This window comes from Eubalaena glacialis, chromosome X (genome assembly GCF_028564815.1).
Source record: "Eubalaena glacialis isolate mEubGla1 chromosome X, mEubGla1.1.hap2.+ XY, whole genome shotgun sequence".
Classification (NCBI taxonomy): Eukaryota; Metazoa; Chordata; class Mammalia; order Artiodactyla; family Balaenidae; genus Eubalaena; species Eubalaena glacialis.
This window is the reverse complement of record NC_083736.1, coordinates 42,941,655-42,960,338: the sequence shown is the minus strand read 5'-3', so window position 1 is coordinate 42,960,338 and position 18,684 is coordinate 42,941,655. Positions and strand designations below refer to the sequence as shown.

Here is an 18,684-nt window from a genome sequence, read left to right as displayed (position 1 = left end):
AGGCAAAGACAAAGAGACTGAAGGAAGCCAGAGGAAAAAAGACAAATTAGCTATGGAGGAACAAAGATAAGAATTACAGCAGACTTAACAGAAACCATGCAAGCAAGGCAACAGTGGAGGAGTATGCTGAAAGAGGAAAAAAACTGTCAACTCAGAATTCCATATTCCATGAAAATGTCCTTTAAAAGTGAGGGAAAAAAAGACTTTCTCATACAAACAAAAACAGAATTTACTGACAGCAGATCTGGCATAAAAGTTAATGTTAAAGGAAAATTCTTCAGGCAGAAAGATTATGAATAAGATGGGAAGCTGGATTAGCATAAAGAAATGAAGAGCATTGGAAAAGGAATAAATGAAGGTAGAATATAATGTTTTATTTTCAAAATGTTTGAAAAGCCAATTTCCCAGACACCAGCCAAGGGCCAATCTTGCAAGCAGGCCTTCTAAAGATAGCAGCCTCAGGCCTGCTATGTTAACTCTTTTCAGCACAAGAGGGTATATATTTAAAAAAAAACCCCTACAGCTAGCATCATACTTAATGGTGAGAGATGGAATGCTTTCTAAGACTGGAACAAATGAAGGATGTCCTCTCTCACCACTACAACTCTGATAAAGAAGAAAAAATAACAGTACTCATATTACCTGACTTCAAGAATCCTATGAAGCTACAATAGTCAAGACAGTGTGGTAATGGCAAAATGATACACACAAAAATCAATTCAACAGAACAGAGATCTCAGAATTAGACCCACCCAAGCATAACCACATTTTGACAGAGGTACAAAAGCAATTCAATGGAGAAAGGACAGTCTTTTCAACAAATGGTTCTGAAACTACTGGACATCCATACGCAGGAAGATGAACCTTGACATACACTCCTCATTTTCATGGCTGGTAGGAATGCAAAATGGTAGAACCACTTTGGAAGACAGTTTGGCAGTTTCTTATAAAAACTCAGCAATCCCACTCCTACGTATCTACCCAAATGAACTGAAAACTTATGTCCACACAAAATATTTATTCTGCTTTATTCATAATAGCCAAGAAACTGGAAGCAACCAAGTTGTCCTCAAACAGGTGAATGAACCGTTGTATTCCATAAAATGGAATACAATGGAATACAATTCAGCGATAAAAAGGAAAAGGTTATTATTTCACATAACATAGATGAATCAAGTAAAAGAAGCAAGACCAAAAAAGGCTACATACTGTATGATTCCATTCATATGACATTCTGAAAAAGGTAGGGCTATAGTTAAAAATTCAGAAGTACACTATTCTGAGGCATTTCTAGGAAGCAAAACTGGCTGGATATATTTTTTTAACATGGATAGTTCTGACCAGGTCAACTTGAGTAGGAGTTCATGGAAGTTCACATCACCATAACCATATACCATCTCTTTTTAGATAAATGTACTTAATTTTTAAAATAGGGTAATATATTCACGTGGCTTAAAATTCCAAAAGTATATATAAAAGTTTATGCAGTGAAAAGTCTCCCTCCCACCCTCTACCCTGGCCATGTATGCCCCAAAGCTATCAGTGTCTTGAATATCCTTCCAGAAATATTTTATGTTTATGTAAGCAAAAATTTACATATTATTGCCCCACTATCTATTTTATACAAATGGTAGTATACAATACACATTGTTCTGTTTCTTGCTTTTTTTTTCATTTTGTACATCTTGAAGATCATGCAATATCAATGTAATATTCTACTGTATAATCAAGCCTTGATTGATCCTTAGGCTATAACCACTCTTTTGCTATTATAAGCAATACTCCGAGTAATATGCAAACATTTGTTGAATTCATTCCTGGAAGTGTTTGCTGGTTCAAATGATATGTGCACTTATAATTTTGATGGCTATTTCCAAGTCACTTTTTCTTTTTTTAACATCTTTATTGGAGTATAATTGCTTTACAGTGGTGTGTTAGTTTCTGCTTTATAACAAAGTGAATCAGCTATACATATACATATATCTCCATATCTCCTCCCTCTTGCGTCTCCCTCCCACCCTCCCTATCCCACCCCTCTAGGTGGTCACAAAGCACCGAGCTGATCTCCCTGTGCTGTGTGGCTGTTTCCCACTAGCTATTTTACATTTGGTAGTGTATATAAGTCCATGCCACTCTCTCACTTCGTCCCAGCTTACCCTATCCCCTCCCCATATCCTCAAGTCCATTCTCTACATCTGCATCTTTATTCCTGTCCTGCCCCTGGGTTCTTCAGAACCTTTTTTTTTTTTCTTTTTAGAGTCCATATATATGTGTTAGCATACGGTATTTGTTTTTCTCTTTCTGACTTACTTCACTCTGTATGACAGACTCTAGGTCCATCCACCTCACTACAAATAACTCAATTTCGTTTCTTTTTATGGCTGAGTAATATTCCATTGTATATATGTGCCACATCTTCTTTATCCTTTCATCTGTCGATGGACACTTAGGTTGCTTCCATATCCTGGCAATTGTAAATAGTGCTGCAATGAACATTGGGGTGCATGTGTCTTTTTGAATTATGGTTTTCTCTGGGTATATGCCCAGTAGTGGGATTGCTGGATCATATGGTAGTTCTATTTTTAGTTTTTTAAGGAACCTCCATACTGTTCTCCATAGTGGCTGTATCCATTTACATTCCCACCAACAGTGCAAGAGGGTTCCCTTTTCTCCACACCCTCTCCAGCACTTATTGTTTGTAGAGTTTTTTGATGATAGCCATTCTGACCGGTGCAAGTCACTGACTTTTAAAATGTCAGGGATTTTTCATTTTTCATTTTTATCCTAGGAGGAAAAAAAGGAAGCTGAGATTCTATCACCAGGCAATTTTCTAGAGAAATGTACAGCTCTAAGATGTACAAAGTGAGCCTTCTACTCATTTTCCCACACATGCTTCCTAGGGTCCAGTTGCATTTTCATGTAATGTATTTTAGGCCACAAGCTGGTTGTAAAGCCTATTTCAGGTGTGTAAAAGGTGTTACTTCTAAAATCTTCACAAGCAAAGACCAAAGGCTGACTCCCCAAATTACTAGTCACTGGCCACTCTACAGCACAATGGTGGATTCTTCACTGCAACCACAGGGAGATTTTAAAATCTTGACCAAATAAAACATATCTACAGAGAATCCTTTGTCCTTATTATAATGCCCAAATAAGGATTTCTTCTCTTAGGTAAAACTATAAATCACGTAAAGGTTATGAAGAAAGGATGCAAATGTTTCTCTCATCTTTCAGGTGGTGATGGATTCCCAATTTACCGTCTTTTTGCTCGACTACAAAACCTAGTGCAGTCTAGTACACTACAGTTTTTGTGATAAAGCTTGAACGGGAGGTTGAGGAAACCCAGGGGCTCCTTTGATAAGAGCCACACAAGATCAGTGAGCAGACAAGCCATTCATGAGAGTATCTACATCTAGAGCCACACTGTCTCCCTTTGGCTTCCTCCTAGAAAAACCATCACTCAGCTCCACACTCGATAGAAGAGACGTGGCATGATCATATTACTTAGTCTCAAGAATACACTACATTTATAAATGAGCATTTAAAATGATTTATCAAAGGAAAAGCGGTTATATTCATTAATAATTATTATGCACTACTGTGGTAATGGTCCCCAATTTTCTCACATCTCTTTATGTCCACACCCCAGAGGGTCCCCTCCCACAACGACTCTGGGCTTGGCCACGGAAGAACTTCTGTGGTTTGGCTGATGGGACAATATCAAATGTGACACAAGCAGACACTTGAGAAGTGCTTGTGCACTGGTGCTTGCTCTCGCTTGCTACTCTTTGTGCCTTTGGGACCACGATGTTAACAAGTCCAGACTAGCCAGCTGGATGAGAGACCACTTGGAGTGGGGATGAGCCATCCCAGCTTAGGCCCTCCTAGACCAACCAACCAACCAGCCTGCCAACTACCAAATGTGTGAGCGAGGCCATCCTAGATCATCCAGCTGCCAGCTAACTACCCTCCCTGCCAAAAAAAAAAAAAAAAAAAAAAAGAAAAGCTAATTGACATAGGCTACTTCAAAGTAAATATGTTTGTGGTCCACTACATATGGAAAGGGGAAAAGAACACTGATTTTCCCTATGAAGTTTACTCTGCACATAAGAAATAGTTTCAAACAGAAAAACCTGCAGTACCTGGATGAGAATAAATAAATATATAAGTATTGAAAAACTTCATCAGTCTTCCCAGATTCTCACAAATGCACTGTCTGCCGTCACGGATGGCACACACCAAACACACACACACACACACACACACACACACACACTCCACAAAAAATTTCCATTTAGTCACTGAAGCATCTTTATCATGATATATTTAAACCAAAGTCTTATATATTCAACAGTTCCATTTCTAACATGAACAACAACTCAGGTTTCCAGGAATTACTTTTTCCTTCAATTCTACTTTTTTCCCCATTTGACAGGGCTTGGTGAAAGCTGAAAGAGCTCCCTTAATGCAGCCTAAAAAGCATCAGATATAAGAGCCCAATTAAACCTCCTTCTAGAAGCATTCTACAGGACCAGCTTCTTCCAGCATCACAGCAACTCTTTTTAGCCATGTTAATGGTGGGCAGTAAAAATTGTTTAAGATCTACACGTGGGACTTCCCTGGTGGTCCAGTGGTAAAGAATCCGCCTTCCAATGCAGGGGACATGGGTTCGATCCCTGGTCAGGGAACTAAGATCCCACATGCCGTGGGACAACTAGGACCGTGAGCCACAACTAGAGAGTCCATGTGCCTCAAACTACAGAGCCCACGCGCTCTGGCGCCCGCAAACCACTACTAGAGAGAGAAAACCCGCACGCCGCAACTAGAAAGGAGCCCGCGTGCCGCAACAAAAGATCCCGCCTGCCTCAACGAAGCCTGTGTGCCGCAACTAAGACCCGACACAGCCAAAAAAAAAAAAAAAAACGATCTACACATTTGGGCCAGAAACACTGCCTCTATTGGATCACAAAGTGGGACACTGAAAGGGAAATGACTCTCTTAAGCCACTTTTGTTTAGGCCTCACTAGATGCCCTTCTGGATTAAATACACACACACACACTGAAAAACACCTTCCAGCAGCCTCCCCCAGCCCTTGGAATAAAACACAAGCTCCTTAATGAGGTCCCATAAGGCCCTGTCAATTTTCCCCTGCCTATCTCATCTCTTTCCCCAGGTCCTAGCCAAACCTCTGTGGATCCTTTCTACATCTCTCTCCCACCTCAGTGCCCTTACAACACCTGTTGTTCCCTCTGCCTAGCAATCCCTTCTCTCTTTTACCTTGTTTTTTCCTGCTCATCCTTCAGGCTCCAGGGCACCTTGCTGATCTCCCTCTCAGAAGCATTCTACCTCTTACTTGCTGTGTGACCTTAGGCACGTTACCTTTGCTTCACCTCTTTGAGCCTCAGAAAGATACCCTGTGATAAGCACTTAACACAGTGCTTAGCACACAAGAAATGGTTAACAAATCATCGCTGTTGTTATTGCTATTATCTCGTAGTAATCTCCATCACAACTCAGTACAATTAGTAATTAGATTTTTTTTTTAAAAGCAAGATATTTTTTTAATACTCTTTTTTTTAAATTTATTTATTTATTTTTGGCTGTGTTGGGTCTTCGTTTCTGTGTGAGGACTTTCTCCAGTTGCGGCAAGCGGGGGCCACTCTTCATCGCGGTGCGCGGGCCTCTCACTGTTGCGGCCTCTCGTTGTGGAGCACAGGCTCCAGACGCGCAGGCTCAGTAGTTGTGGCGCACGGGCTTAGTTGCTCCGTGGCACGTGGGATCTTCCCGGACCAGGGCTCGAACCCGTGTCCCCTGCATCGGCAGGCAGACTCTCAACCACTGCGCCACCAGGGAAGCCCCAGTAATTAGATATTTATTTGCAGAAAAATAGAAACACCTCCTTGGATTTCACCTTAATACCTAGTACCTTTCATGCTATTCCCCCCATACTGTATTTCTCGAAGGGAAGACGAAATGAATGTTTACAGAGCAATTATTACCTCAATTAATTATTATCTCGGAGGTGTGGTTTGGCAGATGAAGAAACTGAGGCATGGTGAAGTTAAGTAACTGGCCAAAATCAAGTGGTGGATTAAAATGCAAGTTGGCATGACCCCACAGCCTGTGTTGGATATGACACCAAAGGCTTCCCTAACTCATGAACCTTGTCATCTAAGAGCAGCAAGCCTCAGAAAAGATGGATCTTCACATTCACATACTTCCCAAATGACTCCCAGGTATCTAACTCTTCAAATCCTTAACTAGCTTGCTGTTCCAATTACCCCTGTAAACCCCTTTAGCAGAATACTCTTCCCCTTGATTGAGGTGATAGATTTCCTTACTACCTTTCCACTGGATGCTGAGCTCTCAAGGGGATGAATATCTTTCACCTCTTATACCCCTAGTAAATATATGTTTGCTAAATAAATTAAATGAAAATGTTGGAGAATATATTATAGGTGCAAAGTTGGGGGAGTGGTGGAATGGATTTTCATAACTATTAAAGTTTGGCAGAGCTAAGAACAAACTTGACAAAAATGATGACAAAAGGGGAGTTTACCTTAACCACTTTTACAATTGATAATGATTTCTATATCTAGCACCAGAGATTCCACGTGATTTACAAATGTGTGCTTTGCAGCTTTAGGTAGATTTCACTCACCAATGTTCTGCTGCACCCCAGCTGCACCTGAGCCACCCTCGTGCAGATGCCTTTGACAAATACCAATCTCTCAATGGTTGCTCTCAAACTGTTCACAAAAAGAAACAAAAAGAGCAAATGATAAAGCAAATGGGAACAAATTGTTAGTAAATGGTAACCTTGAGTGAAAGGAATAAAGGAGTTCTTTGTACTATTCTTGCAACTTTTTTGTGTAATTGTATCAAAATAAGAAGTTTTGAAACTCTAAAAAACACATTTCCCAGGAGACTCCAACACACAAGGTCTAGTGTACTGGCCATGCTGGTACCATATTCTCTTGTCAGCTGTTCCAAAAAACACACTCCAGACTCGGGTTTCCTTGCCTATCAGCCAACAAAAAGCCCCTTAGGTAACAGGGCTCAGCCACGGCTTCTGGGTTGGGACAGAGATTAAATTATTTACTGCTTGAAGAGCACTAATGAACATATAGGTATCTCCCATTGGACAATGCCCCAGTACTATTTCCCCACACCAGGCCCCCTACTTTCTGCAGTCAGCTACCCTTTGAGTTCTTACTTTCCTTTTCCCAAGCTCAGCTATAGGGTCAGGCAAATTCTCCCCAGGACACTTCTTGCTCACTGTCCCCCGCAAGAGAAGCACAGAGGCAGTTCTGATGGTAAGAGCTTTGCTGCTGTTCTCTATGGAGAGATCTACAGGAAGGAGGCAAAAATAACCATGGGGGAGTCACAAAGATTCCAGAAAACAGAAAACTCAAAGCTAGTAGTTACTTGGTCTGTAATGACCACTTGCTAGCACCCTTTTATTCGTTCATCACTTCTACCTACTCATCCTAGACCTTCCCCACCCCACAAACCAGAATGCTTCAGCTTTCCTAGTCACTGTAAGTGGAACAACAGGTAGAAACTTATAAACCATTCAAGTGTCCCCATATTAGCCATTTCAGGAAAGTGCCACATGGGTGTCACCCAATACTCACCCCTCACTTATAAGGTGAGATAAGTAAAGGTCATAGTAAGTTATCCCCTGATGAGAGATTTTCTTAATGTAAACCAGCATATGATCTCTACCTTCCTCAGCTCCTGTTTTGTGTAAGCTCTATGAGGAGGTAGGTACATTATGTCCTATGATAATATTCAACCTCTGTATCCCTGATCAAGGCTTACTAGAGCCCTTTGTAATGCCATGTCTTCAAAAACACCCAATGCCTTCTGCCTCCCCCAAAATACTTGCTTAGTTCCAGCCAGACCTCAAAGTAGCGTGCAAAAAGAAGAAATGCTTTTGTGTAGCTTAGGGCAGAAATGGGTTGTTAGGGTCAGTGGAACACAAAGGAGGGAAAAGACAAGCATTACCAAAGGAGAAGATCATACTCAACCTACAGGCTTCAACATCCTTTGTTCTTAAATATTTTAACTTTCGCTAACTCATACATTTCAACTATGATGAGAGCCCTGCATCATCACCTGTCTTGCTCCTGGGAACTCTCTACAGGCCAGAAGGTGGGTCCCGTTCACCCCTAAGGCTGCTTCTAAGTCACTCCCGGAGGCCAGACGATCACAAACACTTCAGGAAGGAGTGGGAGGCCCTTCTTCACTTTCCCCTACCTGTGAACAAGATTCACCAACTCCTACAGGTGAGAAGGCATTTACCACACTGCCAAGGCACAGCAACACGACTCAGAAAAGTGGGAGAACGAAAGTGTGGGTTCTAGAACCCGACCAGGACCCCTGAGTATTCCAAAACTGACTGGATGAAGAATGCAAGAAACTCTGTCAAGGCACCAATACTGGGTTAAGAGCACTTCTCTAGCAAACAAAACTGTAGAGAAGAGCATAGCTGAAGAAAAGGTGTCAATGATGGTAGCCAACACTGAGATCTCATGTAATTCTCTCACCCTTGGAAAGAGTCATTATCCTTTTACAGTTCAAGTATTTAAATTCAGAGCTCACTTTAAACGAAAAAGAAAATGATATGTTATAGAGATAGAATACTCCTAGGCTAAACAAAAGAGAAAAAAAACAACAACAACACATTTTCACTTATCCAGAGAGTAATCACATGATACTATAAAAGCATGAGAACTACACTATTCAAAAGGTACAGAGGCCTGGGATCCACATTCCCATTGTTTACAGATGTTATGAAAGTATTAAATTAAATAAAAACGCGATGCTTTGTTCAGGCCGACTCCTTTCTCACACCCCGCCTTCACCCCCAGGCTGACAAGAAATGGCTGCAGGGAAGGTATTTAAGAGAACTACTCTGGGAAAGTGGATTCTGGGTTGCTTAAACTAAGCCAAGATGTTGTGCAACCAGTCTTTACCTAAATTATTTTCCATTACTTTGCCAGTTTTGAGAGAAGCAGACAGTTATCTTTATCAGGGAATGAGGTCGCCTTTCCCTCCAGGCCACTGGAATCACCATCAACACGGTTTTGATTTCTTACACAATCAGACGGCAGGGGGTGGGGGGACGCGGGGGGGGGGACACGGGGATCTCATCCTCAGCTTCACAGATCAACGGATCTCACATCAAAAACAATCTCTCGAACATCTGAGACCATGGATTTCCTTGCAACTCAGAAATCCAGAGAAGCGGCCAAACAAGTTTCTTGCCAAATGCTTAGGAGCTGCATATGTCCCAGGGCTACACAATGATACCAACTTTTAAACATGCCTTCACATACCACCATTACGGTCACACACTCGAAATCCCGCCCCCCTTTCCTCCTCACAAATAATAAACGCAGGTTGCCCGGTGCAATTTAAAGCCAGACTTCACCGAAGCAGTGGCTCTGAAAAGCAAGAGAAAAAGATTGGAGGGAGGCTATCTTTTCTTTTTTTTTTTTTTTAATCGATTGCCCCACGGCGGAAGGAATAAAACCAACTCGATCGCTGGAGAAAAGTTAACTTTGCCGTGCCCAGCGATGGGAAATATTTCCCGTAAGACTGGCAAAGCCCTCCCGTTTTCGCCACTCCCGCCCCCGGACCGCCCGGCGCTCACCGCGGATCCGGACCCGGAGCGCCGGAACAATGACGCGAGGGGGAGGGAAAGTTCGCCAGCCCGCGGGGCGCCCGGGCTCACCAGGGACCTCGCCGCCGCCCGCACCGCCCGGCCCCCAGTCTCCGGGACTCGGTTCTTCCCGCCCCCCAACATCGAAACACTCAGGGCGCGCCCCCGCTCCCCGGAGCATCCGGCCCCAGGCGGCCGGCAGAGCAGGTCCTCCCGCTGCGGGTCTGACCCCGGGAGCCCCGAGAGCAGGCAGTGGACCGGGAGGGAGGGGGCGCCAGGATGGGGCACCGGAGGGAACGGCCTCAACAGTTATGGCGCTCAATTGCTGCCAGAGTGTAGCCGCAGCCGAGCCCGGCCGGCCGCCCCCACCACCCCCGCCCCCGCGCCGGCCACCCGGCGCTGCGCCGGCCGGCCGACGGACCACCGGGCACTTCACCGCAGCCCACACACGCTCTCGGCCCCAAGGCGCTGGGGACGCCGGAGGCCACCGCGGTGAGGAGCCGGAGCGACCCGGAGCGCGGCGAGGCTGGGCCGGGACGTTGCGCTCCGCGGCGCCCGTTTCCACTCCCCGAGGCCGCCACTCCCGCTGCCCACCCAACGCGACGCCCCCTAGCCCGCTCGCCCCGCGTCCAGCCTCAGCGGCGCCTACCTTCGCGCAGCTCGGTCGCCGCTCCTTCCCGGCTCCACACTCGGGCCCGGCAACGTGCCTGGCGAGTCCGGTACGGGTGGTAACCGCCCCCCGAACCGCTCGCTTTCTTCTCTCCCCTCCCTCGCACCTGCCCCCTAATCTCCTCCCCACCCCCGCCCCCCGCCCCCCGCCCCGCCACGGGATCCGCCGGGGCCGCCCCCAGTGCCTCAGCTCCCGCCCTCGGCCCTCGCCCGCCCGGCCCGTCAGGCCTCAGCGCTGGGCAGGCGGTTGGGCGGCGGCGGCTGCAGCGGCTGAGGCGGCGGCGGCGGCGGCTGAAGCGGCGCGGAGCACTATTGTATTCCTGACACTGTGCGCTCCCACGCTCCGCCTCTTCCCCTTCCTTCCTCCCCCCGTCCCCCCACACCCCGCGCTCCACTCACACACCCCCCCCCCCCCGCAGCCAACCGCTGTCCGCGCTCGCCCTACCCGACTGGCTCCCCGCCGTCCGCCCGCCGCGCGCTCTTCTGGCGGGCTGGGCGCCGTCGCTACCGCCGCGCGCCTCGAGGCTCCGCCCACTTAGTGCTCCCGCACCCGCGGCGCCGGGCTCCAGGTGGGTTCCTCTCTGCTCCTGCTGGGCGCGCTGCTGTCGGGAGGAGCCTCAGCGCCTCTAAGGGCCGGAGACGCCGACGACGGGGAGGTTCCTGGGCCGTGTTGAAATACTACCTAAGCTTTTCATGGCCCCTTTCAACTCTAAAGTTGTATAAGTGGACCCTCATGTATACAACTCGTTGTCGGCCACTATTGATTTAAGTCGTTTGCACTTGAATTACCTATAGTAATCAAGCCAAAGTGGCTATTAACAGAATAAATTTATTCAGTTGCAAGCACAAGTGGTTTATGATGTGTGGCTTTTTGATGAGTCAACTTGGTTAGGCTACAGCCCCCATTTATTCAATCAAACACTAACCAAGGTGTTGCTGTGAAGGTATTTTCATGTAATTAAAGCTCCTGATCAGTTGACATAAAGTAAGGGAGATTATCCTGGATAATCTGAGTGGGCCTGATCATTCCTTTCTGACTGCGTGCCCTATAGATTTTGGATTTACTTAGCCTGCCCCACATTTGTAAGCCAATATCTTCTAATTAATGAATGAATAAGAGAGTGTGTGTGTGTGTGTGTGTGTGTGTGTGTGTGTCTATGGCTATTGGTCTGCTTCTCTGGTGGAATACTGACTCACAAATATTTAAGCAACAGACCCTTTACCATGAACTCATAATTGTCATTTTCATTTACATTTCTAGACTAAACAAAAAGGTAAGCTCTATTTCATAATACGCAAATGTGTGAATTCTAAAATATTCATGGTCCTTCAGACTTACCTCATTTTATTATACTTATTTTGAAATAATTATAGATTCACAGGATCTGTAAAAAAAATAGAACAGTCTCATGTAATCTTCACCCAATTTCCCCCAATGGTAATATCTTACATAACCAAGATATTGACATCAGTACAATCCACAGGCCTTATTCCGATTCCACCAGTTTTACATGCACTCGTTTCTGTGTCTGTGTATATAGTACTGTGCAATTTTATCACATGTAAATGGAATCATACCTTTTGAAACTGTCTTTTCTTCACTCAGCATAATTTCCTTGCGATCCACCCAAGTTGTTGCATGTATCAATAGTTCATTCCTTTTTATTACTGAGTAGTAGTATTGCTATGGATGTACTACAGTTTAACTATTTACCCATGGACGGACATTTGGGTTGTTTCCAATTTTTGCCTATTAAGAATAAAACTGCAATGAATATTCATGTAGAGTTTTTTGTGTAAACATTAGTTTTCACTTCTCTGTGACAAATGCCCAAGAGTGCAATTGCTGGGTCGAATGGTATAAGTTTAGTGTTATAAGAAACTGCCAAAAATTCTAGATTGTCTGTACCATTTTACATTCCCACCAGCAATGTAGGAAAGATCCAGTTTCTCTACATCTTTGCCTGCATTTGGTGTTGTCACTGTATTTTTATTTTAGTCATTCTAATAGGTGTGTAGTGATACCTCTTTGTTTTAAATTGCACTTCCCCAATAGCTGATGACGTTAAACATCTTTTCATATGCTTATTTGCCATTTGTATATCCTCTTTGGTGAAATGTCTGTTCATGTCTTTTGCCCATTACATTTTGAGAATTCTTTATATATTCTAGATACAAGTTCTCTGTCAGATATGTGGTCTGCAAACATTTTTCCCAGTCTGTAGCTGGTCTTTTCATCCTCTTAAGAGATTCTGAAGGCCAAAAGTTTTAATTTTGATGAAGTCCAACTTATCAATGTTTGCATTTATGTATCATGATTTGGTGTCATGTCTGAGAAAAATTTCACCTAGCCCTAGGTCCCACAAATTTTCTCTTGTATTTCCTTCTAAAAGTATTATAGTTTTATATTTTACATATAAGGCCGTGCTTCATTTTCAATTAATTTTTGTATAAAATGTGAAGTTAAGGTCGAGGTTCATATTTTTGCCTATGAATGTCTGATGGCTCAAACACAATTTGTTAAAATAACTATTTTTTCCTCCACTGAATTGCTTTTGCACCTTTGGCAAAATCAGGTGGGCATATTTGTGTTAGGCTATTTGTGTGGGGCTATTTCTCTGCTCTCTATTCTGTTTTATTGTTCTATGTGTCTATCCCTCTATGAATACCAAGCAGTCTTGATTACTGTAGCTATATATTTCTTTATTATTCTTCAAAATTGTTTTAGCCATTCAAGGTCATTTGCCTTTCTATATAAATTTTGGAGTGAGCCTGTCTATATCTACAAGAACCTTGCTGGGATTTTGATAGGAATTGTGTTGAACCTATAGATCAATTTGGGGAGAATCGACATCTATACTATATTGAGTCTTCTATCCATAAACACGATATGTGTGTCTCTCGATTTATTTAGATCTTCTTTGACTTCTTTCATCAGCATTTTGGAATTTTCAGCATGCAGATCGTGTACATGTTTTGTTAAGTGTATATCGTATTTCATTTTCTTTGGCGTGATTGTAAATAATATTGTGTTTAAAAATTCAGCTTCTTTATTCATTGCTCATTATTAGTATATAGAAATGCAATTAATTTTGGATGTTGATCTTGTATTCTTTGACTTTGTTGAACCCACTTACTAGTTCTAGGAATCTTTTTGGTAGATTCTTTGGGATATTCTACGTAGACAATCATGTTGTCCATGAGTATAGACAGTTCTATTTCTTCCTTTCCAATCAGTATGCCTTTTATTTCCTTTTCTTGCCTTATTGTGCAGACTAGAACTTTCAGTACTATGTTGAATAAGAGTGGACATCCTTCCCTTGTTCCCTATCTTAGGGGGAAATTTGCCATTAAGAAAACTGTTAGCTGCGGTGTGTTTGTTTATTTGTTTGTTTTTGTAGATGCTGTTTATCAAGTTGAGCAAGTTCCCTTCTATTCCTAATTTGCTGAGAGTTCTTATCATGAATGAATGCTGAATTTTGTCAAATGCTTTTTCTGCATCAATTGATATGAACATATGATTTTTCTTCTTTAGCCTGTGGATATGGTAGTTTGCATTGATTGAATATTGATTTTTGAACTAACCTTGCATAGCTGGAATAAGCCCCACTTGGCCATGGTATAATTGTTTTTATACCTTTCTGGATTCTATATCACTAATATTTGATTGCAGATTTTTGTGTCAAAGTCCCTGAAAGAAGTTTTGAGAGTTTTTTTTCATGCCATGTTTGTCTGGTTTTGATATTAGGTGAATACTGGCCTCATAATATGAGTTAAGAAGTTGTGCAGAAAAGAGTTAACATAGCAGGCCCTTGGCGGGCCTCTGGGAACTGGGATTTTAGGAGGGTTTCCACCATCCCCAGAACTGATAAGAGTGACTCACTATGCCTAAACTGTTTGTACAAATGTGATTTATACTGGGACTAAAATTCAAGTCTCCTGATTTCCAAGCTGTGTAGAAGAGTTAACATAGCAGTCCTGACTGTTATCCTTTGAAAGGCCTGTTTGCAAGGTTGGTTCTTGGATGGCATCTGGAAACTTGGATTTGGGGTGAGTTCCTCCCATTCCCAGGACTGATAAGAGTATCTCACTGTGCCTAAACTGTACAAACAATATGGTTTATGTTGATCATCTGCTTTTCTTCTGGGAGTCTGGAATTTTGGTAAGTGCTAAGCAGAGAGTGCCTACATGACCGACCCTCAATAAATGCCCTGGGAACTAAGCTTCTAATGAGCTTCCGTGATAGACAACATTTCACATGTGTTGTCACAACTCTTTGCTGGAGGACATAAGTACATCCTGTGTGACTCCACTGGGAGAGAACCCTTGGAAGCTTGTGCCTGGTTTTCTCTGGACTTCCCCCATGTGCCTTTTTCCTTTGCTGATTTTGCTATGTATTCTGTCATTGTAATAAATAATAGCCTTGAGTCTGACTATATGCTGAGGTCCTAGTTGAATCATTGAGCCTGGGGATGGTCTTGGGGACCCCGACACAGAAATGTTCCCTCCTCTTTGGTATTCTGGAAAAGATTGTGTAAAATTGGTGTTAATTCTTTAAATGTTGGTAGAATTTTCCAGTGAAACCATGTGGACCTGGAACTTTTTTTCCCAAGACCTTTTAAATTACAAATCTAATTCCTTTAGTAGTTATTGGACTATTCAGATTATAAATTCCATATTGTTTGAGTTTTGATAGTGTGTGGTTCTCAAGGAAACGTTCCATTTTATCTAAGTTGTCAAATTTATACACATAGGGTTTTTCATAGTATTCCGGTTTTTTAAAAAATTATTTAATTATTTTCACACTGCACGGCATGCAGGATCTTAGTTCCCCGACCAGGGATTGAACCTGTGCCCCCTGCAGTGGAAGCAGAGTCCTAACCACTGGACCACCAGGGAATTCCCCATAGTATTCCTTTTTTAAAAAAACACATCCATCACCTCACACATTTACTCTCCCCTTCTTTTTCTTTGGTGAGAACATTTAAGTTCTACTTAGCAATTTCAATTATACAATACAGTGTTATCAACTATACTCACTATGTCATACATTAGATCCTCAGACCTTCTTCATCTGACAGATGGAAGTTTGTACCCTTTTTTTTGTTTGTTTTTGGCTGCTTGGCATGCGGGATCTTAGTTCCCCAACCTGGGATTGAACCCGTGCCCCCTGCAGTGGAAGCATGGAGTCCTAACCACTGGACCGCCAGGGAATTCCCTGGAAGTTTGTACCCTTTTACCAACCTCTCTCCGTTTCCCCTACCCCTCAGCCCCTGGCAACCACTATTCTACTTTGTTTCTATGAGTTTGACTTTTTTTTTTTTTTTTTTTAAGATTTCACATATAAGTGATTCCATGCAGTATTTGTCTTTCTCTGTCTGGCTTATTTTACTTAGCATAATGCCCTCCAGATTCATCAATGTTGTCACAAATAACAGGATTTCGTTCTTTTATTTTTTTTTAAAGATTTATTTATTGATTGATTGATTGCTATGTTGGGTCTTCGTTTCTGTGCTAGGGCTTTCTCTAGTTGCAGCAAGCGGGGGCCACTCTTCATCGCGGTGCGCGGGCCTCTCACTATTGTGGCCTCTCCTGTTGCGGAGCACAGGCTCCAGACGCACAGGCTCAGTAGCTGTGGCTCACGGGCCTAGTTGCTCCGCGGCATGCGGGATCCTCCCAGACCAGGGCTCGAACCCGTGTCCCCTGCACTAGCAGGCAGATTCTCAACCACTGCGCCACCAGGGAAGCCCCCTTCGTTCTTTTTTTTAAGGCTGAATGATATTCTTGTATATGTGGTTTATATATATATATATATATATATATATATATCTCACATTTACTTGATCCATTATTCATTTGTTGACAGACACTTAGGTTGCTTCCATACCTTGGCTCTTGTGAATAATGCTGCATTGAACATGGGAGTGCAGATAGCTCTTTGAGATCCTGATTTCAGTTCCTTTGGATATATACCCAGAAATGGGATTGCTGAATCATATGGTAGTTTTTTTTTTTTTTTTGCAGGGGGGACCCTAATGTCAAAGAAATACAATAATTTGCAAGTTTCTTTTCCAAATAGTGATATTTTGGGGAGTTCCCTCGTGGCCGAATGGTTAGGATTCCAGGCTTTCACTGCTGTGGCCCGAGTTCAATCCCTGGTTGGGGAACTGAGATCCTGCAAGCTGCACAGTGCAGCCAAAAAAAAAAAAAAAAAGAAAGAAAAGAAAAAAACAGTGACATTTTTAATGAACATTTTGGTCAGGGATTGACTATATATTTGCTATAGACAGACATTTCCATAGCATCTTCCTTCCAAAGAATTTGGTCACCAGGTTGAGAACTTTATTTTCCTTTCAATTGGCTTCAGGATCTGTAGAAAGATCCCCTGGCTCATTTGTGATATTAGTGATTTATGTCTCCTCTCTTTATCTTAGTCAATCAGTGCTATAGGTTTATCAAGTTAATTGATCTTTTCAGAGAAACTGCTTTTTGTTTAATTGATTTTCTCTATTGTTTTCCTTTTTTCAAGTTCATTGATTTCTGCTCTTATCTTTGTTATTTCCTTCCTTCTGCTTGCTTTCTTTGAGTTCATTTTATTTTGTTCTTCTTTTTCTAGTCTCCTGAGATGGGAGCTTACATGATTGATCTGAGGTCTTTCTTCTTTTCTAATGTAAGCATTTAGTTCTAAATTCCCATGCCAGCACTACTTTAGCTACATTCCACAAATTTTGATATGCTGTATTTTCATTTTCATTTAGTTCAGTGTATTTTTAAAAATTTCCCTTGAGATTTCCTTTTGACCTATGGATTAATGAGAAATGTGTTATTCAGTTTCCAAGTATTTGGAGATTTTCCTGTTGACTTTGTTATTGATTTCTAGTTTGATTCCATTATGGTCTGAGAACATACTCAGTATGATTTCAGTTCTTTTACATTTGTTGAAGTTTGTTTTATGACTCAGAATATGAGCTATCTTGGTGAATATTCATTGGTATTTGAAAAGAATGTGAGTTATGATGTTGGGTGGAGTGTCCTATAAATTAGGTCCTGTTGTTTTATGGTGTTGTTGAGCTGTATAATCTTGCTGATCTTATGTCTAGTAGTTCTGTTGCTGAGAGTGGGTATTGAAGTTTCCAACTATAATTATGGATTTGTCTGTTTCTCCTTTCAGTTCTATTAGATTTTGCTTCATGTGTTTTGAAGCTCTGTTGTTTGGTGCACACACATTTAGGATTGCTATGTATTCTTGGTGGATTGGCTCTTTTATCACTGTGTAATATTCCTTTGTCCCTGGTAATTTTGTTTGCTCTGAAGTCTACTTTATCTGATGTTAATATAGCCACTCCTGCTTTTACAAATTAATGTTTGAATAGTATATCTTTTTCCATCATTTTACTTTCTATCTACCTACGTTATATTTGAAGTGAGTTTCTTGTAGACAACATATAGGTGGGGTACTTTTAAAAGCTGTTCTGTGAATCTCCCTATTTTATTTTATTTTCTAAAATTTATTTATTTATTTATTTATTTTTGGCTGCACTGGGTCTTCATTGCTGTGCGCGGGCTTTCTCTAGTTGTGTCGAGTGGGGGCTACTCTTCCTTGCAGTGTGTGGGCTTCTCACTGCGGTGGCTTCTCTTGTTTCAGAGCACAGGCTCTAGGCTCACAGGCTTCAGTAGTTGTGGCACATGGGCTCAGTAGTTGTGGCTCACAGGCTCTAGGGCGCAGGCTCAGTAGTTGTGGCACACGGGCTTAGTTGCTCTGTGGCATGTGGCATCTTCCCAGACCAGGGATCGAACCTGTGTCCCCTGCATTGGCAGGTGGATTCATAAACACTGCACCACCAGGGAAGTCCCTGAATCTCTGTATTTTAATTCATGTATCTATACTATTTACCTTTAACATAGTTATTGATACCTTAGGGCTAAAGTCTAATGTTTTATTATTTGCTTTCTGTTTATTCCCTCTCTTTCTCATTCCTGTTTTCCTTTTCTTGCCTTATTGTAGGTTACTTGAATACTTTTAAAATTCCATTTTGATTTACATTGTATTTTTTTAATAAATTTATTTATTTATTTTTGGCTGCATTGGGTCTTCATTGCTGCACGTGGGCTTTCTCTAGTTGTGGAGAGCAGGGGCTACTCTTCCTTGTGGTGCGTGGGCTTCTCCTTGCAGTGGCTTCTCTTGTTGCGGAGTATGGGCTCTAGGTGCGTGGGCTTCAGTAGTTGTGGCATGAGGGCTCAGTAGTTGTGGCTTGTAGGCTCTCGAGTGCAGGCTCAGTAGTTGTGGCACACGGGCTTGCTTGCTCCACAGCATGTGGGATCTTCCCGGACCAGGGCTCGAACC

The 18,684-nt window shown here is 42.6% G+C and overlaps 1 protein-coding gene across 5 annotated transcripts in view; it reads right to left on the bottom strand.

The window, feature by feature from the left end:
* The window catches only part of JADE3 (jade family PHD finger 3), a 157,046-nt gene extending 145,326 nt beyond the window's left edge, over positions 1-11,720 (bottom strand). For 2 of the 5 annotated variants that reach the window (XM_061177657.1, XM_061177658.1), the window contains exon 1: positions 10,321-10,427. The gene's annotated coding sequence lies outside the window, so the exon portion shown is untranslated. Of the gene's footprint in view, positions 1-6,662; positions 6,751-10,320; positions 10,428-10,785; positions 10,828-11,679 lie in introns of those variants that run through there. The other 3 variants (XM_061177655.1, XM_061177656.1, XM_061177654.1) reach the window with 3 other exon arrangements.
* Between the last annotated feature and the right edge of the window lie 6,964 nt (positions 11,721-18,684).